The following is a 22,081-nucleotide window of genomic DNA, read 5'->3' on the forward strand; positions in this document are numbered from 1 at the left end:
TTATTGTATATCCCTAAGCACTATACATGGAAAAAAGTAAACTAACATTGCAATTATTTAATTAGGGCGTTTAGAGTGTGTGCATAGCGATAGTTAGTTGAACTGTAAATCTTGAAGGTTACATATGTTACACATATTCAAAATCAACAGGTACAACAAAAAACTTCCATTTTCCAATTACCATACTATTCAGGGGGGCATACATCACTAACAAATTCATGGAAGTTATGCTTTGGTGTTGTTAAATCATTTATTCCATGAGAGTTAGTTGAACTATAAATCTTGAAGTTTATCCTTGATATTTTAAATGCCTTAGCACTATTCGTGGAAGGAAGAAAACTAACATTGTGGTTAGTTGTTGCAAAGTGAAACTTTATTGTACATTGTAGTCGCTCACAATTTTTCTCAAAGGTAACATATGTCACACGTATTCAAAATCAATAAGTACAACAAAAAACTTCCATTTTCCAATTTCCATACTATTCAGGGTGGCATACATGATTAACAAATTCATGGAAGTTATGCTTTGGTGTTGTTAAATCATTTATTCCATGAAACTCTCTATATCACATTTCTTGGATTGATTCGTAGTAGGTCTGAAGTATGTTGTAGGTTGTTTTAAGCGTTTGCATAGCACCCTCAACCAATTCAATCCCCTGATTTTGAAGGTTTTGCGCCTGGTCACATGTTCGACTTGGATCTTTGATAGTTTCATGGCAACTTGCAGTAACGTTCTTTGCAAGCATCTCAATTTCACTTTCATTGTGTTCATTCCAGTCAATGGAGTTTGAGTCAGATCCTGAAGCATTAGCGTCTTCTGGTTTCGAGGGTGATAGTTGATGATTAGGTAAATTGCTTGAAATTGTGATTACTGTTACTACTTATCAAATTGCCATTAGTTTTTATATTCAAAGTCATAATATATATTCTAATCGGTTAGCATTACCGAATCATGCAGTCGGTACACACAGAGAAGTCGGTATGAATAGTCTAGTCGGTTATAAAAGAAAGCAGTCACAGAATGCAGTATTCACCGAGCTGTTTATCGAGTATCTTTTTATGGCTACCGAGCAGTAAAGTTAACACACTGAGTTGATATTCATCGAGTGAAACGTGTTACCAGATACATTGAACTTGGACATGCACATGAAAATGTGTTACAAGATCGAGGCACATCTAACCGTTATTACATTGGAAATTGCACTAAAAGATTGTGTATGATTGCAAGGTCAATCTAACTAATGTAATATTTTCTTTAGTTATTCATTCGAGGAATCTTGTTTGTAAGATCGAAGCAATGAATTAGATCACCACTTTAAGAGATCTATTTATACAACATGGGAAGAGAGTAAAAAAAAGTGTATGTATGAAGGAAGACTGTTACAGAGACACTAAGAGGTCACCGAGAAGGTTATCAGAGAACAGTCGAAGAACAGAGTAAACAGAAGGGTTTATCGAGTTACAATATGGGTTATCGAGGTATGCTATAAGCAAGGTAATCTTATTCTGAGCACATAGAATCTGCTATAACATTTCAGATGTAAAGTTGCAGATATTTGTAATGATTTTATTGTAATATTGTGAAGTTGAAAGAGAAACCTTTAACAGGGTAAAAGACTCTAACCAAGTCTATAAATTGTAAATCCTCTAACTAGGTGCAACATTCAGATCAATGTTGTAAAATCCTTTAGCAAGGTAGATCTAATAGATCTTGTTACTCCTAACAGGGTAAGCTATCAGAAATAGCTAAATGTAGCTCTAACCGAGCAATCTTTATTATTGCAGTAGTGAAGTTGTGGGTGCCATCCCCACCGCAGTTTTTATCTCTAACAAAGAGTTTTTGCGTAACCAAAATATATGTGTTATGGAGTGAATCATGTATGATTGTTATCTGTTTGTTTTAACTTTATTTTATGTTACCGCACTATTCTGTTTATGCATAACAGTAAAGTTTTGCAGTAACGTTCTTTGCAAGCATCTCAATTTCACTTTCATTGTGTTCATTCTAGTCAATGGAGTTTGAGTCAGATCCTGAAGCATTGGCGTCTTCTGGTTTCGAGGGTGACAATTGATGATTAGGTAAATCGCTTGAAATTGAGATTACATCAATAGCTTCATTTAATCGTGGCATGATCTGATAACATGTAGTAAAATTATATTATATAGAAATCATTAGCTTTTATCATAAAGCGGTGTATGGTATGCATAAACATGCACCTAAGGTGCAAAATTTCTAAAGCTACATAAATTCTATTCTTCTTAATTTGTTTTCATCCCTCAAATTTTAATTAGCTAAAAGGCTACAAATATATCTTTTCCAATGCCAGAAAAATAATAATTTATTATTTAAGAGCCATTGTTTTAATTATGTTTTAATTCAAATGCTATTCAGTCTTACTCCTAACTTTATTTTAATATACTTTTTGGTTTCTAAAACATTAGAATAAAAAAATGAAACATTACAACAACTAAATGAATTTTAACTAACTTTTAAATATGAGGGTCTTCATTCAACCTCGAACATCATTAATCTTGCCCTAAATTCTATTCTATTATTTTCGTATTGCCTTGGTAGTTCCAAGATATGAATTGTGGTTAAAAATAAATAAATATTAGTTTAACTATATTGCCTTGTTTTAGGGCTCTAAGCTATATATTCTTTAGGGCAAAAACACATCGCAACTTTTGTAAAATGTATTTGATATAAACTTTACAAATTTAGTTTAAAAAATTAAATATTACTAATAGTAATAATATTTAAAATTTAGTTTAGAGAGTTTAGAATATTTGAAGATTTCAATAATTTAAAATTTTTGTGAAAGTAATTTTGATTAGAAAATTTACAAAATCATTTTTTAATTTGAACTACAATTTTTTACTTGATGTAAATATTTATACTATGTTTTAATTATAGTGAAAGTTAAAAGATTAAGATAAGTTTAAGGTTAGGGTTGGGGTATGATTAGTTTAAACCTGTGTATCATAATAATTTATATTATGCCCTACTGCCCTACTTAAGCATTTACTCCAAAATTTCAACATACATCTTCAAAAAACACCCCCTATCAACAAATATATAGAATATTATTGAAATTCGGTTTTTAATTTATTTATATATTTATTTTAATTATTAAATGAAGATTATCTTTTCGTATTTTGATATTTATTTTGATATTTACTTCTGTTAAAAAGAAAAACAACTTAAAAAACCTTCCTTCCTTTTCATATATAACGAACAAAAGAAAATTCTTGTTGAGACATAGTAATTCTATTCTACTTTATTCAATTTCACAAAGTTTCCATTGTCATAAAGTTTGGTTTTGGGGGCTAATACTCAAAACCCTAAACATGGAAATTGCAGATTTACCTACATTTCAGCAAGGAAAAACATCTATACAATCGTCGGTGTACATCGGAAACGTTTTTTTTTTTGCATAGAGTTGATTTTGTGTTTTCAAACATTGGTAGCTTTTCTACTAAGGTTTGGTTTCACATAAATAAGTGGTTAGACTAAGGTATATGGAACATCTGGTCACATATATAAACTTGCCAAAAAAATGGGATGTAACAATTCCTTTGCATAATTTATGAAAACTAAACCACTATGTATGATTTATTGGCTAAATGAAAGCAAAAACTAATTATAATTTATGCACATGAAAAGTGGTTCCTTGGTGAATGAAGACATCTGGTAATAGATAGACGGTAAAAATATTTACTTCGGAAATATTTTAGCTCAGCCAAGTAAATTAAATGTGGGATTTTGCAGCCACGTATCTCTTTGCTCTTAGTAATCATATTGGCGTGGCAAGTTTCCATCTTTACGAAAGGGTGTAAACATATTGGTGTGGCAAAGCATCATGTGTCGGTTAATCAAACAAATGCAATAATATTCATTTAGCGAACAAGAATTTACCGGAGTAGATTTTCTAATTAAATTATTCTTCCTTAAAACCTTTCATTCTGAGGTATGTTATGTTATCTAACTTTGTTTTCAATTTTAAATTGGAGTTTAACTCTTTGCTGCTTTGGGGTTTTTTTATTCTCAGTTCATCTATACGTTTCTAGAGACTCGTTTTCATTCGATTTTCTTCTTGAATTTTTGGGCTTCTCAACTTTAAAGGCATGATTGACATTATCAATTTTAAAATATTCATGACTCTCTTAATAAGACCGTGTATTGTAAGCAGTGTTCTTTCTTGTTTTCAATTTTTTTTCCTCATTTAGAAGAGGAACACCCAAACAGAGAAATCAATGAGATCCCAGAGCGGGAAATAAATGATATAGCTTCAGCCAGATAAGGTTAAAAAACTGCGAAGGAGTGAAAGACGAAGCCACACAAACTTTATTGACAATTCCACGTAATTTAAAATTACAGATAAGATTTGAGGGACGTGTGGAATGGAGTGAAGGCATCGTAGCAACCAAATATTGCAGGGAGGAAAGAGGAGGAAAGGACGCGAAATAGCATTTTGTAATTGCAAGCTTATTAAAGAAACAAATAACCATCTCTACGCAACAATGACATTTGAAAGAAAATACCTTAAAATTTGTGATTTTTTTCAATGAAACCAAAATAATAGAAGCTTGACTGTATTGCTTTTTCACAAATAATATAACAAAAAATCAAAGAGGCAGTGATAAACCATATGATAAATACCTGATTCCTGTGCAAATTCTTTGTATCTCTATCAGTCGCTACTGTAAATAATTCTGAGCCCTCGATTCATCATTCAAACATGGGTCTCACTCTCTATTTTTTACATCTTTAAACCATCAACCTAAAATTTAACAAAATAAAAAACTCACCTTAGCTAAATTTTTACGGTAGCCTGTTTGTTGATATGGGTTTGTTCTCCTTCAGGCAGACGTATTTAAGCATCAGGAGAGCGGTGGGCGGCAAACAAATGAGATTTTGCGGGAGGAGAGCAGTGAGGCGGCAAGCAACTAGGTTTTTTTATCATCTACTATTTAACGCCGTGAAAAAGTTTAACCCAGTTATCATCTACTATTTAACGCCACGATAAAGTTTAACTCGACACTTAAATAGGTGCTGGTGGTATTTGAGATCAATGTTTGGGTAAATATGATGTTGCGTCCAACCCTCCATTTTATAGTTGCTGACAAGTTTCCTGGAAAGTATGAATGTGTCAGTGTAAAATAATATTTTACCATTCACCGGAATTTGCTCTCGTTGAAACCTTGGCGTGAGCTTTTTACAGGATGCATGAGACAATCCCCGTGGGCAATGCCCACGTTAAATAGCCTATTGGCTAATGACGAAGGGGGAAAGACTCAATAAAGAAGATGATTATGTTCATAGCAACCAACTAATACCTATTATATACAAAGCTTTGAAAGGACTTGCATTAAAAAGAGGGTTGTGAATACTTTCCCGGCAAACCCGTGGTATGACGAAGAGTGCAAGGCAGCCAAGAGACTTTTGAAGGGGAAAGATCCAAGAAAAGACAACAAGAAGAAATACGCAAAGTTGATTCAATAAAAAGAAGAAGAAGAAGAAGAATACGCAAAGGTGAGAAGGAAGGAGTTAATCTCTTGTGGTAGAAACAACCCCAAAGATTTTTGGAAGCAATTACAACAACAGAGTAAACAAACTAAAAACAGAATCACTGATACTCAATATCTTGATTATGCAAAGCTTCTTTATGAGTAGATTCATGAGAAGCACTCTCCTCCCATAGTGAACACTTCAATGGAGCTATTCATGCTAGAAGATATCAAAAAGGGAATAAAGAGTCTAGCCAATGGTAAGGCAAGTGATATTGACAGGCTTCAAGATGAATTTCTAAAGTGGGGAGCTGAGCTTCTCGGCCCTCACATAAAGGGTATATTCAATAGTGTCATTCAAGATGATTTCCCATCAGATTGGACTACTAATGTGGTTATCCTTCTCTTTAAGAGTGGGGATACCAACAATCCATCTAATTATCGCACTATTATGGTCAATCCTCTTCTCGGCAAGCTTTTTGGGAGCATGATAGAGCGTAGAATCAACAGTTGGGCAGAAGGTGAAGGTATAAGGGCCAAAGGTTAGGCTGGTTTCAGGCCTAGACATTCCACCATCGATCACTGCACCACTCTCTGACATTTGATAGAGAAAACATGGGACAATCAAGGGCAAGAGGCATATTGTTGTTTTGTTGACTTTAAAAAAGCCTTTGACACAGTGCGTAGAGATAAGTTATGGAATAGAATGGAAGACTTGGGTGTACTTGACATATATAGAGCGGTTGTCCATAGGTTATATGAGCAAGTCAGAGCAAAAAACAAAACTAAGGAGGGAATGTCTGAGTGCTTTGGTAGTGACATTGGTGTCAAGAAAGGATGCCCTCTATCCCCCACTTTATTTGGTTTATACATTGATAAACTTGAAACATGGTTAAACAATTCAGATGGTGATGGGGTTCATCTTGTAGGGTATGTGGTGAAATTACTTTTATATGTTGATGATCTTATCCTAATTTCTAAGACGGCTCATGGTTTGATGGATCACTTAAGGTCTCTAGAGCATTTTTATATGGAAGTTGGGATGCAGGTGAACATTTCCAAAACCAAGATCATGATTTTCTCTTTAAAGAGGAAAGAAAAACAAATTACCTTTCTTTTCAAAGGCAATCCGTTGGAAATTGTGAAAGAATACAAGTACCTGGGGATTAAATTCCACTATAAGCTTAGTTGGGAGACTTGCAGAGCAAAAAGGATTCAGGGAGGATGGAGAATGTCACATCTACTTCAAAATAGGTGCAGAAATGTTGAATTATGGGATTGGAAAACCAAAAAAACTCTTTTTGGTTTGTTGGTCACACTGATTGTTCTCTTTGGTTGTGAAGTTTGGGGAGGCAGCATGTCAAAATGTGGATGGAGATAGTTAGAAAGAATTCAAAAACACCTAATCACAAGCAATCTCAAAGTTAAAACATCAGTGCCATATGAAATTCTTTTGGCAGAAGCAAGTATGTTTCCATTGGAAGCATCAACATTAACTTGGTTAATAAGTTATCTAAAGAAGGTTGGAAACATGGATAACCACCGGTGGTCCAAGATTGCGATGAAAGAAGGTCTTATCCATAGGAAGAAAACTTGGATGAAATAAAATAGAAAGTGCTTGAATACATGGAACATCAAACTGCATGATTGTCCTAATACCAACAAGGAAATAAAGAAGTTTGTCATTGAAAAGTTTCAAACCGCCATGTCGAATAACCACATTGGATGCAAAAAGGCATACTAAGAATTTAACCCAACTGGGGAACATGGTGAGAAAGCATATTTAGGGGCAGTCATTAAAGGGAAAGCTAGGATGCTCGTGGCACAACTGAGGACTGGTTCGCATCATCTTAGGTGTGAAACCGGTAGGTGGCAAAGGCCCAAGGAGATATGGGAAGAGAGAACTTGTTTTGCGGAATGGGAGTAGTGGAGACGGAATGACACTTTCTTACTGAATGCACAACATATGATGATATTTCGGCTCAGTATGAGATCATTCTGAAGGCTGACAACATGCATCAATTATTTGACGATGACAAGATCAACCAAATGACAAGCTTCCTGGTCAAGATTCATAATAAGAGATCAGATACGGAAAATTATATTCAGGAGGTTTAGTGTTGGTGTTTCTCTTGGTCCCATATTTTGTTCAGTCTTGTGGACATCAATAAAATCATGCATTCATACATTTTCTTGATTAGGTACCTACATGGGCCAAAACAAAAAAATAAGTGAACGTTAATTATCTCCTATTTTCAAGGTTTATAATTTGTTTTTTTTATCTTTTTTCATATTTTTTTATTAATCCATATAACGAACAATCGGTGTAAAAAAATGATTTATGATTTTCTTCACGAGTTCAATCAAATATCAAAATTTTAAAAATGAGCAAAAGTTGTATAGTTCATAATTAATATTACAACCATTACACACTATGCCATCAAAGTACAAGGTTATCTTATCACATGGTGAATATAGGTTACAAAAGTCTCATCAAGGCAATTGAGTTTAACAATTTGGGATATGGGTTTATTATTTTAAATGCAATGTTCACCAAAGGTAATGAAGATCATCCAATGATAGAACATAAGTGGCAAAACCCTTAATTCTAATAGCCATTGAAAATCATCACTAGGAAGTTGGATATGACTCCAAATGATTATGTGTATATGTATATATGTATATACATATACATTTATACATACATACATACATATATATATATATGTGTGTGTGTGTGTGTGTGTGTGTGTATGTACACACACACACACATATGTGTGTGTGTGTGTGCGTGTGTGTGTGTGTACATATATACATACACATGTATACATATGTATGTATATATGTATACACACACATATACATATATACATACATATGTATATATACACATGTACATGCATATGTATGTATGTATATATATACATGTGTATATGTGTGTATATATATATGTACATACACACATGTATACATATATACATACATGTGTATATATATGTGTGTGTGTGTGTGTGTGTGTATACATACATATATATATGTATACATGTATGTATATGTACATACATATACATATACATATACATATACACATGTATATGTATATGTATATTTATATGTATATGTATATGTATATGTATATGTATACGTATACGTATATATATATATATATATATATATATATATATATATATATATATATATATATATATATATATATATATATATGTATATCTATATCTATATGTACATATATATCTATATATATATGTATCTATATGTGTGTGTGTATATGTGTGTGTGTGTGTGTGTGTGTGTGTGTGTGTGTGTGTGTGTGTGTGTGTGTGTGTGTGTGTGTGTGTGTGTGTGTGTGTACATGTGTATGTATATATGTGTGTGTATATATGTATATACATGTACATATACATATACACACACACATATACACATATGTAGATATGTATGTGTATATATGTATAATTGAAAGAGAAATAAAAATCTTTGCCACTATACACCTCCACGATGCTGAGGGACAAGAGCATGGCTAAGACACTTTATCACTCAACCACGAAGCAAATTGCTTCCTCAGAGTCATTCCTATCATGAAGAACCTTCGACCTTGCTCTGGATGCCTAGCAACTTGGAAAAATAAAAGTAGGGAGGAACACACAATTCAACTAGATATATCATGTACATAACTACCATGAAATGCAACCTACTATCAAGTTGTGGTAGAGATTTGTATATATGAATAAATTTGCTAGGTAAAAAACATCTATTTCAATGTCATGGATTTAGCTAAAGCACTTATGGAATGGGATTTTCCTATAAAGAGGATCATCCATCTTTGTAAATCCATATTCGGCACCCTATCCTGGAAACAAAGCTACTCATACATACATGAAACAGACATACATGATACAACTATAATATCTAAATAATTGGTATAGTTTCTACATGGTTGTTCAATACATATTTTGCAAGTTTGATTCATGATACTTAACACGTTATGCATCTAATTGAAATGTTTACTTATATGGTTGTTTCATGAATGCATTACTAAGATTCCATGCTATTTAAATGCAATTTGATTACTTATATGCATGGTTGTTTCAAGATACACCATACAAAAGTTCACATTCAAATTCATGAGAAAACGATTTTTTTTATTTAAATAAGGTATGTCGCATGATATGCATATAAGTATATATGCTATTCTATACATGTTATGTACATACATTCTTTAAGACATAGTAATGCAGATAAATACATAATATAGATGTAGTAGCATAAGATAATGATATGTATCATATAGTTTTGAATAAGTTGAATGCGATCAATACAGTGTTTCATGTATAATTTAACTATCTAATTTTTTTATTTCCATTTCAACTAACAATGATAGATTACAATTTTCTCAACTGTATAACTTATTAGTTTCGATTTACAGTGACATGAAATACAAATTTTCATTGATATTCTATTCTTTAAATTTATTTAATAAAAAGAAAGGTTTTTCATATGCAAGTTTTCAATTATGTATGGCTATTATAGGTTCCTTATACATTGGATTTACTTTTATTTTTCATTTTTTAATGAAGAATTGTAATTATAATCGTGCTATGATTTTATGTGTTATTCTATAATTCATAAGTTTTTCCTACAAGTCTTCATTTACATAAAACCTAACTACTTTCTTTAATGTTTTTTATCCATAATAAATCCACATTTTATTTACTTAAACTAAGCTTTATTAAGAAGTATAGTATGAGCAAGAAGAAAAGGTTCCTACTTGGAATTAAAGATTGAAGCCTAATTGTGAGAGCCAATAGTGCTTTCAAAATTTAATCAATACGTTGATTCTACAATGCAGCCTTTTTAACCTCAATTTTCCTACTCTTAGATTGAATGAATCCTCGTACTTTTCATCTCAACAAGGATCTGAATATATGCCAAGCTTTTGATTTCTAAACAAAAAATGATAACCTTTTTGTTTTCTTCTGAACAATGTACATAGAGAAAACCAAATGAGTTCAGACTGTAACTAAGGCAGCAATAATCATGACTCGAATTTACCCTTGATCACCCTACTAAATCCACATACTAAAGCTTTTTACAATGTGCATAATAGTCTATACAAAATAACCAAACTGATAAGTATGTTGTATCAAGACCATCGTGTAAGACTGCTACATAGTGAAGTATACAAAAAAAAACTGAGAATGACTAGACACGAAAGTATTCTTAAGTGTCTATCCATGAGGTCCGTCCCATTGGACCCTCCATCCAAATAGCAATTCTGGTCTCCTGGATTATGAAGGGTACATCCACCTAGGCTCGGTGTTGCTGCTCCAATTGCCTACTTTCATTGATCTCCTTCATGCATGCTTCAAGTGCACTCACAAAGGGAGATCGTTCATTGTTGAATTTGGTCTAGGTGTATCCATGAGAAAGTTGTGGGAGGTAGACTTGTACTGATCCTTCTTCAATGAATCTTTCAAATTTCTCCACTGCAAGCCTCATCACAAGCGTATCCTGCATGCCAGCATTGTAAAATATGAGTCTCAATAAGCACTATATCCCTATTCTAAAATTTAGCCTCATTATGAGACTTCCAAATGATCCATGGAATTTCACAAGATAAAATAGACTAGAAATAATTAACATCTCTTTTCATGCCTTTGATAAATCCATTAAGAACATCATAGCGAGATAAACCATTATCAAAGTTAATGCCAAACATACTCCAAACCTCTTTAGCAAAGAGGCAATTAAAAAAGATGTGTATGGTATTTTCAGGAATTCTGCAAAGGTCACAAATAGTAACATCTCTCTTATGATCTTTAATAGGCAATCTATGAAGAATAATCAACCATTTAAAGCATTTATATCTAGGAGTAATAATAGAATGCTAATGGAAGGAAAATAATTTATGTCAATCAGCATTAGTATATTGTAGATTTCAAATAGAATTCAAATAAAGAATAAGATCATCATTAGATAATAGAGAATTGTGAATCATCTTAGCATTAATCTTACTTAGGGGTGACCCATTCACCCATGTGTATGTGGAAAACCTGTCCACCCTCAACACACATGGCCTGGATAGGTCCACTCTAAGACAAGCATCTCTAATCATGGCATAAGTCCTCTAGTTGGAGGAGCGAATCTAGAATCTCTGCTTAAGGAGACACCAGGGAATCAGTGCACCATTGTTGATAATATCATTAAAGGTTCTAATGCCTTTATGAGCCCAATTCCTTGCAGAGCATCCTTGAATAGGAGCCAAGGGCTTATCTTTATGCATAGGTTTCACTAGATAGATTTCTCACCACATATAGTATTATCTTTGCCAATAATCCCATTGTTAGCAATCAGGTGTCTAATAAATTCCCAGGCTTTCCAAATACACTTAAACACAGAGGACCCAGCTGGGGAGATAGGAAATTTATCGACGACCAAGTCATCAAAGGGGAGCATCTTCCAAGCTTTGGCTTGCTTAGGAATTGATAGATTAATATTATTCCTAACAAGGATCTTCCACGGTTCTTCATCTTCCAGGGCCTGAAAGATCCATTTAACAGCTAGAGAAATGCCTTGAAGCTTCAAATCCTTCAACCCAAGACCACCCATGCCCTTCTCCAAACAACACCAATTCCATTTGACTGAGTGTCATTTTCTTTTCCCTCTACCGTCAAACCAGAGAAAGTTCCCGATGGCCTTTTGAATTTCATTAACTTGATAATTACTGAACATCAAAACTGAAGCATAATACAAACTGTAAGAAGAGAGGAAAAGGTTATTCCATTTATTAAGTTTTCCATCCAACTTGCCTTTGATCCAATCCACATCTTTCTCAGGAAAGGGTTAACTACAAATGGAATACCCAAATATCTGACCTACTTCGAGGGTCCACTCCATTGAAATTCAAACTTGGATAACTAGGGGGGATTTATCCCACCCCAACAGTATGGATTTGGGGGCAAAGATCTTGGCCTCTGATGCATCACAAAATGTTTGTAATTTACACAATAGGGAAGCAAAATTAACCTTCTCTAAGTGAAGGAAAAAAGTTGTGTCATCCGCAAATTGGACATTCACCAAGTCCATATTGTTGGGCAGGGTAATTCCTTTCACCCTTGGGGAAAGGGATGAGTCTCTGAGAATATAAGAGATAGCATCGATAGCAATTACAAAGAGAGTCGGGGCCAAGGGGCAACCTTGCCTGATGGACCTGCTAAAGGATGTAGTTTGAGAATGAGATCCATTTATCTCCACTTGATCTGAAGCATCTTTAAGCAACACGAACACCATATGACAAAATTCTTTAGGGAAACCAAATGACTCCAGCATCATAAGCAGAAAGCCCCATTCCACTCGATCATAGGCCTTCTCAAAATAAATAAGAAACATGACAAGATTTTGTTTGGTGTCCTCGGCCCAATTCATGGTCTCCCCACTAGTAATAAGATTTTCAAGAATATATTTCCCTTTGATAAAGCCTGTCTGAGTATTGTTAACTAAATATGGAAGAATTCCTTCTAGTATAAGAGCCAACATTTTGGCTAAAATCTTATAGGAAACATTAAGGAGAGTAATAGGCCTCCCATTCTTGATGAGGAATTTGTCCCCATCTTTTGGAATCAGCTTGATGACTCCTCTGTTAATCTCAACACCCAATGTCACAATTTCCATAGCTTCAAGGTATACCTGAAGCAAGTCTTCAGCAATCCAATCAATGTTCACTTTGTAGAATTCAGTAGGAAGCCCATCCGGTCTGTGAGCTTTGTCATTGCTAATACTATTAATGACATCCTTGATCTCCTTAAGAGTGAAAGGTTTACTAAGCATATATGTGTTTGTATTAGTAATCTTCTTAGGGATGAGTGCTTTGCATTGATCAAGAGCAACCTTGTTAAGAGCAGAGTCACAATCTGAAGTGAAAATATTTTCATAGTAGAAGAGAAAGGCCTTCTTAATATCTTCAATGTCTATCAACTCAATACCATCATCCCAAAATTGTATCCACTTTCTCCTTAAACTCTTTTTGTCTGAGCATACTAAAGAATAATTTTTAGCCCTCATCACCGAATTGCATCCCGTTAATTATGGTCTTGACTTTGGCTCCTTGAGATTTCTTATGCTGAATATTTTTGAACTTATCTCGGGTATGGGAGATTTCCAATGACAAATCAATATTGTGGGGATCTTCCTAAGTCAGAGCTTCCTGGGTGAGAAGTTTGTCTGTGAGCTCGCTCTCTTCTCCTCTTCCATCTTTGGCAAGTTTGGTGCCCAAAGTTTGACAAAGGGTTCTCAAACTTCCAACATTCTCGTTCCAATTGAAAATAGCTGAGGATATATGTTGGCTCCACTTATTAATTTGCCTGATAATATATAAAGCATTCTTGATATCTTGGTTTTGCAACATCTTAATGTTGAGCATAAAGTTATTTGGTTTCCTACTAGGAGGGACCACAAGATAATTTATAGAAATATGATCCTATTACTGCGTCATTTATTCCTCATGACAAGAGCAAGTCATCCTGTAAAACTTCCATTCAGAGTCCTTATCTTTCTGGTGACACCTCAGTTCAAGTCCTTAGTACGTCTGTAAATCCTCTTTCAGTCACAAATGTCGAGTTTTAGTAATTAGTTGAAATCTGTGAACATGTTGAACCATCTTGAACCGAGTTCAATGGGTTCATTTAGGTTCCATAGGTTCCTAGGTGTTCAGGGAAGTCTTTCATACTAATATTTTCTTTAAGTATCTTGCAGCGGCTCTCTAAAAGTTTCTTGTTAGACAATATGTTACTTTATTTCTCTCCGGGTTTTGAACTCATTGAACCAAGTTCAAGAGGTTCAAACGTGTTCAACATGTTCAATATAGCACAAATGGTCAGCAGCTTGGTATAATTAGTTTTCTCGGCAAGATTTTCCTTGAGCACGACGTACATCTTGAACTACTTGAACGCCCATGAAGTTTGTTCAGGATGTTCATATGTGTGCGAAGTTGGTGGGTCTCGCGGGTTTTAATGATTTGATGGTGCATTCATTACCAAATATGTGGAAGCTGAACCATGTTTCAAGTGACGTCGATTCCTGGCTTTTCGAAGTAAGTAATCATTTCGGGAACTGGCAGTTACATCAAAAATGCCGCCATGCATTCAATGCATGCGTGCGATGTCCAATCCACAAACTTAACACACTCAGACTGAAAATTGGAATTATTGCATTTGATGTTTCCGTATCATTGCCCTCACTAATAAGGTATGAAGGATTATTAGTGCTCTGCATTTGTTCCTCGCTGCTGCGTTTTTGTTTTTCCTGGATAGGAGTCTCGTTTGCTGCTAGTCGTCGTCTGGTTGTTCAACTGTGAAGGTGAGTCCTTTTCTTGTTCTCTCCAGTAGTTTTTGCTTGCATTTTCTCTCTCATAGAAAGTTTTGCTGCAACCGGTTTAGGCTTATTGCTTTGAATTATGAAGTCCACACTACATTTGTTTGGGAATGTTTTTAGCTTGGCATACACTGAGCCCATAGTTAGCGATACCAACCTAAAAGGGGAAAATCTTGAGGTGTTGAAAGAGAGGGTGTTCAAGGGAATTGACAAATCTTTTGGTGTGGAGATTTTGAGTAGCGGTCTCATAGAAGCGACAACTTTTCCCCCAGCCATTCCTTGCTCAGAATTGATTCGGGAATGTATCGCTAGATACGACCCAATGTCTGAGACCATTAGGAGAGACAATGGTGAAACCCTTCTTGCCATAAATAGTGAAGTAATTTCCTCAGTCTTCAAGATACCTGATTACCAATTCTCCAACTTTTCCCTTGCTCGGTCAATCACCAAGTTCAACACGGACAGAACCGGACACTGTAACAATGTAGCAAAATTCTGGTTGAAGGTTCCTCAAAGAGGTGGTTCCAGGTTACCCAAGAATCCTAATAAGAATCACATGTTGCCTCACATTCATGATGTTACGCTTTTGTTGCACTGGGCCAGAGGATCCGCTGAAGCTTATAGCTTCGACGACTGGATTTATTGCTACGTGTAGCTGGTTTTGGAAGGAAAGCAGTATTTGGATTGGGCTGAATTGATTGCTGATTCAATGAGAGAATAACTGAGTATGGCTAAACAGTTCAAACATAACTTCTTTATGTCTTTGTATCTCTTGTATTGTTTGGCGTGTGTTAAGGAGTTGGTTGGAATACCGAAACAGCTCACTGAGGAGGATGTTTCCATATATGAGTTCTATCCCATGCTGCAAAAGGATAAGGCCTTATAGGATTTCAGAAGGGTGCACAATGCTTTTCTGGGTGACTTGTTTCATGAATTGAAGAATATGAAAGCCAAAAAATCTCTGAGGATGCACAGACATCGATAAAGAGGTTTGGTAGTTTTTATATTTAGTTTCCACGCTTCTGTTACACAAGGGTAGGCGGCTTTGAAGAGGAGCCCTTCAAGCTCCCTCACTTTTGTTCTGATTGCTTTGTTCTGGCGGAGATATGTAGACAACTGACCTCTGTAATAAAAAAGGCACAACCTAGGGATAAATGGGAGGGTCATTTTCCCATCCAATTGGGCGTGTTGTCCTACAGTTCGATGTCCGACGCTTTGAGCATTGGAGCAAATCTCAAGAATTTCAATTTTTCCCTATATCCTAAAAGGAAAGGTTTCGATAATAAGGGTTTTTCCCGAAGTCTTGGTCTAATGCCATACCTCCCAATGCCTCAACTAGAGGATTTCTAGGAAGATTGTACTAATGAACTCGAGGTGTTCAAAAGGGGAAACATGAGGTTGGTGTTAGAACAAGTCATTTCATTGCAGATAAAGTTGGATACTAAGGGGCTCAAAGAGGACTATCTAGAGCTTTTCGAACCAGGATACTTAGCCCGTGCAGAAATTGAAATGCCTCCAATTGACTAGGATGAGGAAGAGAAAGATGATATACAGTTAAGGACCAAAGGAGTTTTGGAAAGGACCGCGGCGTGGGTGGCCAATAAGAAAGCAACGAAATTAGGCGTTGAGTCTAATTCTGCGAGAAGTAATAAGGACCCTCTACGTTCACCAAAGTGTCTTTCTAGCAATGCTTCTATGCTTGTTCGTGCAGGTAAGGATAACAAGCTGCCCCAGCTTAGACATAGGTCTAATTCAGCTTTGGATTTCTGTACTCCTTGGCATACCCGGTCCCGAAGTGTTGCTCAAAGAAAGATGGATCAAGCAAAGGATACAGGGGTGAAAAATACGATTCTCGATGCCCAGATATTTGAAGTTGAAGACTTGGATAGCGATGTTGCTAATGCCCTGGATTCTCATACGGTGACTATGGCTATGATGCCACCTTCCAAAGCAATCGAAGGAACAACCAGCTCCAGTGCAACCCCTAAGTGGTTGACCACTTCGGTGAACAAAAAGCGGAGTTTTTTTCCCGTGACTATTCCGATTTAGGAAATGGTCGTTAAGTACACAGAGAAGAGTCCTAAGCCGAAAAGGTTCAAGACCGCCTCCCGCCTAAACAATGATGAGGGAACTGGAAAATGGGTTGCTGAAATTGCCTCGTACAAACCCAATGACGAAAACAAGGAGGCTAGCCCCGATGATTTCGAGATCACGAAGGTGGAACTAGGAAATATGAGTAGAGACACAGACAATCATTTCTTCCAGGTATCGACAAAGAAAATGCTCACCAGATCGGAGAAAGATGGGCGAGAAAAGAGAGAGCTAAAGCGACACATAAATGTTCTTGCCCAGTTCATCAACAATATTGGTTGCTTTGGGGCACTCCCAATATCTCATGCTATAGAGAACTTCGACCCAACTTCACCAAAAAATAAAAAGTTAATGAGCCAAGTTCAACAGGCCAAGAGTATTGTAGAAGCCGTGGAGAAATGGATTGAGGGAATAATCAAGGATGGGGAGAAGTACATCACCGACTCCCGGAGGTTATGTGATGAGATACAGAGTCTTATCGCCGAAGTTCAAAATCAGTTTGTACCTTGGGAGAAGGAGGAACACAAATGGCAGAATATCTTGCCCTTGTTTGCCAAAATAGAAGAATATGGAGTTGCCAGGTTTTTGATGGAACACTCAATCAAACTGGTAGCGGATGAATGTCAGCTCTTTGTGCTGAAGAAAACCATAATGTGGCAAGTGCTTACCTTCAAGTCTGTGATCTCCAACGCTAAGACCTCTGTTTACAAGCTCCAAGATCTCCAATGTAGTATAGTTAAAGATAACAAGGTGGTTAACCTTGACCATGATTGGCAGTTGGGAATTTGCGGGTTGAACACACAAGATGCAATCAGGGCTTTCCAGATAAACATGGAGAAAATCAAGGCCAAGGGTAATTTCACCTCAGAAGATATAACAAGGGTGGCTAGGATTGAGTCCATGACTTTTATTGGAAATGATCAGTTGCTGAAACATGTCGAAAAGATGGTGAAGCACCGGTGGAATAAGGAGGCAGCGAAGGCAAAGCTCAACGCGATGAAAGTACCGAACCAATCTATTATTCAAGAACTCACAACCGCCCATGACGCCCGTGAAAGTGGAGAGGATGATGATGATGGAAAAGCGACATAATGCATTGGTTCATGCCCGGTTTCCTTTATTTTTGTAATTTCTCATGTTTATGCAAAGACTTCAGGTTATCTGTCCCATAATACATCTTGTTGGTTTCATAACTGTTTTGGGGGAGGTCGAGTTTTCAGGGAGACCTCCCCTGTTCTAAAAACTATAAATTAAGGAAAGACAGATAGAATAGGGGTTAGATTTGGTGACCAATTTTGGTTAGTTTTTGTTTTTCCCTCTGTTTTGTGAATTTTCTGTTTTGTAGAAGGAAGAATCAGACTGCTAAATCTGGAATGGAAAAAGATTTATACATGTATTATCGTGCCTTTGTCACATAAGAATATATATATATACAAAGATCATATTGTTCTTGGGAGAAGGAAAATCTGTGGGTTTTGAATCTGTGTAGACACATATCTTTGCATATGCTTATCTAATCAAATAATAGTAACGATCTTTCCATTGCAGAAAATTACTATTCTTCTGATATTCCTTCCTTTGAGTGTTTGTTTTCTTTTAGAAAAGATTCGTGTTTGAGAACAGATTTGGTTTCTTTAATCCGTTCATTCTTTATTAAACCTGTGGAAATGGTGTATTGAACTTTGATTCAGTTACTTTCATCTCTTGTATTGAAAAGATAGGAAACATTGTTTTCTTCTTTTTAGAAACATGTGTGAAATATTGGCCTCTCATCCAAGAATGAGGTAGGCAGCCTTACATGCTTTTGGGTTAAAAGCTACTACTCAAATTAAATTAATTAAATTCATTCCTTGAATAACTGAAATAGGGAGCTGTACCTACGAAAAATTCAGAGGGAAGTGGTTTATACAACACTTACCCAACTGTTTAGTGAAACACTTGTCTTTAAAAGAAGGCGACAGAGTTTAAAATTGATCATGTTAAGAAAAGACAAATCCGTTCACTAACAGATCCATAATGGGATGATGATTAGAGAGGGGAAATGGGATTACTCTGACAGTGCTCCCTGTAGCATCCTGATTGAATGAACAAGTAGAAGTATTGACGTAGAAGCAATCTAATCTATAATAGATTATTGTTGTTCCTTGTTGAGCATTGCACCAAGTGAACCAAATGTTATTATAGTCTTTTTTTTCTCCCTTCCAACGGATCAAAGAGGTGTACCTTAGATTTCATCTTGTCCCAATAGAGTTTTTGTCCACTTTTCCATTCCATATTCAGACCATCGCTTTTTTCCTCCGAATTATCAATCATATTAAAATACCCACCTAGTATCCATGGGATGTCAGGTAGGCAAGTCATGTCCAATTCCAAAGATCAATCCTACCTCTATAATCATTAGGGGCATAAATAGAGCATATGCCCACTTTAGATCCTTCCATCTCTAAGATAACCCAAGAAATTCTATTACAAAGGGAAGAGCCACTATCAACAATATTAGATGCTCATTTCCTACTCACCATAATAGCAACACCTCCTCTTCCCTTATTATGATTAGTGACAAAATGTAAAGTGTCCTTCCAGATGAACCCGAGGTCAACATCTAGCAAAAATTTTGAGGCTTTCACTTCTTGCAAAAGAAGAATGTCCAGATTCTTATGTCGGTTGAGAAACCTTCTAAAAATACGTTTCATGTCAAGGGACTCTAGTCTCCTAATGTTCCAAGAGATGAGTTTCAAATCCATAACACACATTATGTAGAGGGGTCTTTGACAACTTTAAAGTTGTTGAGTCATTTGGGAAGTTCATCTATGTTATATTTTCTCTTTGGGAGAGGAGAGACCTTCTTCTTGCCCAAAGGCCTTCCCCTCTTTCTTCTTACCTTGGTGAAAGTGACCTCTCCACCAGTACTTAAGATATATCCATCTACACTATCCATGGACTTAGGAAGATGTTGTTCATCCGAATGCTCCTCAGTGATGACTAAGTCCCCGAAAAAGGATAATTGATCCCCATCAGAGTCCTCAAATAGTGGATTAGTCCTAGTAAGGTCATATTTGGAAGCGGCTTGAGCTTGGGAAGTACTAAAGGTTTGATTGCTAACATTGGGCTTCGCTTTGATAACCTCAATAATAGCAACATCAAGATCACAAACAATGGGGTGAGATTCAGAAACAGGGGGTAAATTACCTTCATCATGGCTATTCTTATTATTAGGAAAATTTTGACTAGCAATTTGATCATTGACACAAATAGAATTAGTTTTTTCCTTAAGATTATCATTACCATAATCCTCATCCATTTTATCATTAGCAATGGTTTTTTTCTCAATACCCTTGATCATATATTTAAAAAGGGAGTGTTTATTATTAGAAGAAGTAACCATGGGTAGATGGTTTGTCATGTTATCAACAACCATAGGGTTAACAGAGTTTCTTAATTTATCGAGAGCAAGTTGTTGAGCATTTTTCCTTCCTAACCTTGCCAACCTTAAGAGGAGGAGGAGAAGGGTTATTCTTGCCATTCCTCATCTGAGAAAGAGAGATATCAATAGTCGAGTGCAGGGAAGGATCAGCGTTAAAACTCCCAAAAGTCCCAGCCTCATCAAAGGAAAGCAGAATGTCAGAGGGTTTGTGAATAGCCTTTGAAAGGACATTTTTTAGAGTATTTAACTTATCAATGATAGGGGTATGCGAAGCCCTAGGATCAACAAGAGTGGCATTATTGGTACCCCCATCTGAGGTGCCTTTAGATGTAGGGTTCGGTCTGCATTTATCAAGAATAGGGCAATTCATTCAAACATTCCCTTCACGCCTACAAAGAAAGAAGGCATTATCGCCTAAAACCTCAATAAGGCACTACACAGGATCATTGTCCACCATTATTTCCATAGATTTAGGTATATCTTTCCCCAAGTCTAGGGTTATGAGAACTTGAGCATCAAGATGGGGAACCAGTGAGTGGGAATTATCAACCCTAATGACCCTGCCCACAAGTTCAAGCAATTGAGGAGTCAAATTCCAAAACAGAGGGGGGAGATTCTTAATAACTACTTATCTAGGGCAGGAAGGGTGAGGATTTCATCATTAACCGCATTAGGAGACCATTTAATAGCCCTAAATGCGCATTTGCCAATCGACCATAATTATTTATTAACAGTTTGTTCCTGTGATTTAGAATCTCTAAATAAAATTATAAACAACCCCTTCTGAATCATGCGGCAAAAAGAAAAATGAAGACCAAGTTTTTTAATCCAAACATTTTTTAACCATTCATCCGTAAACTTGCAAGCCAGACAGTTTGTTATGTTCGTGGCCACTAAGAAAATTGCAATATCTTTAAGTCTATCTTTTAAAGAGCTAATTGCATTAAGCATTTCAAAACTACAAGCCACAGAGAGGGTAAAAGTAGAGGGGTTAAGGTGCTTACCTTCTCCGCCTTTGACCCCATCAATACCTGTGAAAGCTTTTGATGCCCTAGTTTAGAATTTGGCGGTGTCTAAAATCAACGAGGAGTCAGGATCATGGAGAGCATATTTAAAAGATCTGGCGGAATCCATGCCCTCGGCAGGAGGGCCACCATTTGGCTCGCTTGCCATCAAAGACTAGCATCTGGAAGCCCACACAGAAATCCCCCACACATAGGAAAAATAACAAATGACAAGAAAAATAAATGAAAAATGATAAATTCAACGACAGGGAGAAAGAAATAGAGGGCTTACCTACACGGAGGAGGCAGAACATGCTCCTCCACGTTAGAAGGCCGAGAACCTCTCCACACAACATGAACCTTGAAACCCAATTGTAGTTTTCAGATTCTCCTTTCCCTATAAGATGTCCCATTTTTTAAAAGGGTTATAGAAGAAATAGTCATTTTTTTTTCTGCTGAAAAGAGGCATTTATCCTCATTAAGAAACAACTATATGATTTTTGGCAACCTTCCATGTTGGCTAGTGACTCGGCATCACCTTACTTGTCTAAGAATATCAACTCTTTTTTATTGTGCTAGAAAGAATCAGTTTTGTTTACCTTCGAGTTGGCTAATCACCCCTCTGAACATTCTAAATAGAAATTATAACATTGCTAGCCGATGT

At 36.0% G+C, this 22,081-nt stretch overlaps 1 long non-coding RNA gene across 1 annotated transcript; it reads right to left on the minus strand.

Moving 5' to 3' along the window:
* Nucleotides 1–10,469: 10,469 nt before the first annotated feature.
* Nucleotides 10,470–21,827, minus strand: LOC131078861 (uncharacterized). Its single transcript, XR_009113862.1, has 3 exons — nucleotides 21,710–21,827; nucleotides 21,418–21,599; nucleotides 10,470–11,040 (listed from the first exon to the last, which is right to left on the minus strand). It is a non-coding gene; the product is annotated as an uncharacterized LOC131078861 (long non-coding RNA).
* Nucleotides 21,828–22,081: the final 254 nt, after the last annotated feature.

This window comes from Cryptomeria japonica, chromosome 2, assembly GCF_030272615.1.
Source record: "Cryptomeria japonica chromosome 2, Sugi_1.0, whole genome shotgun sequence".
Lineage (NCBI taxonomy): Eukaryota > Viridiplantae > Streptophyta > Pinopsida > Cupressales > Cupressaceae > Cryptomeria > Cryptomeria japonica.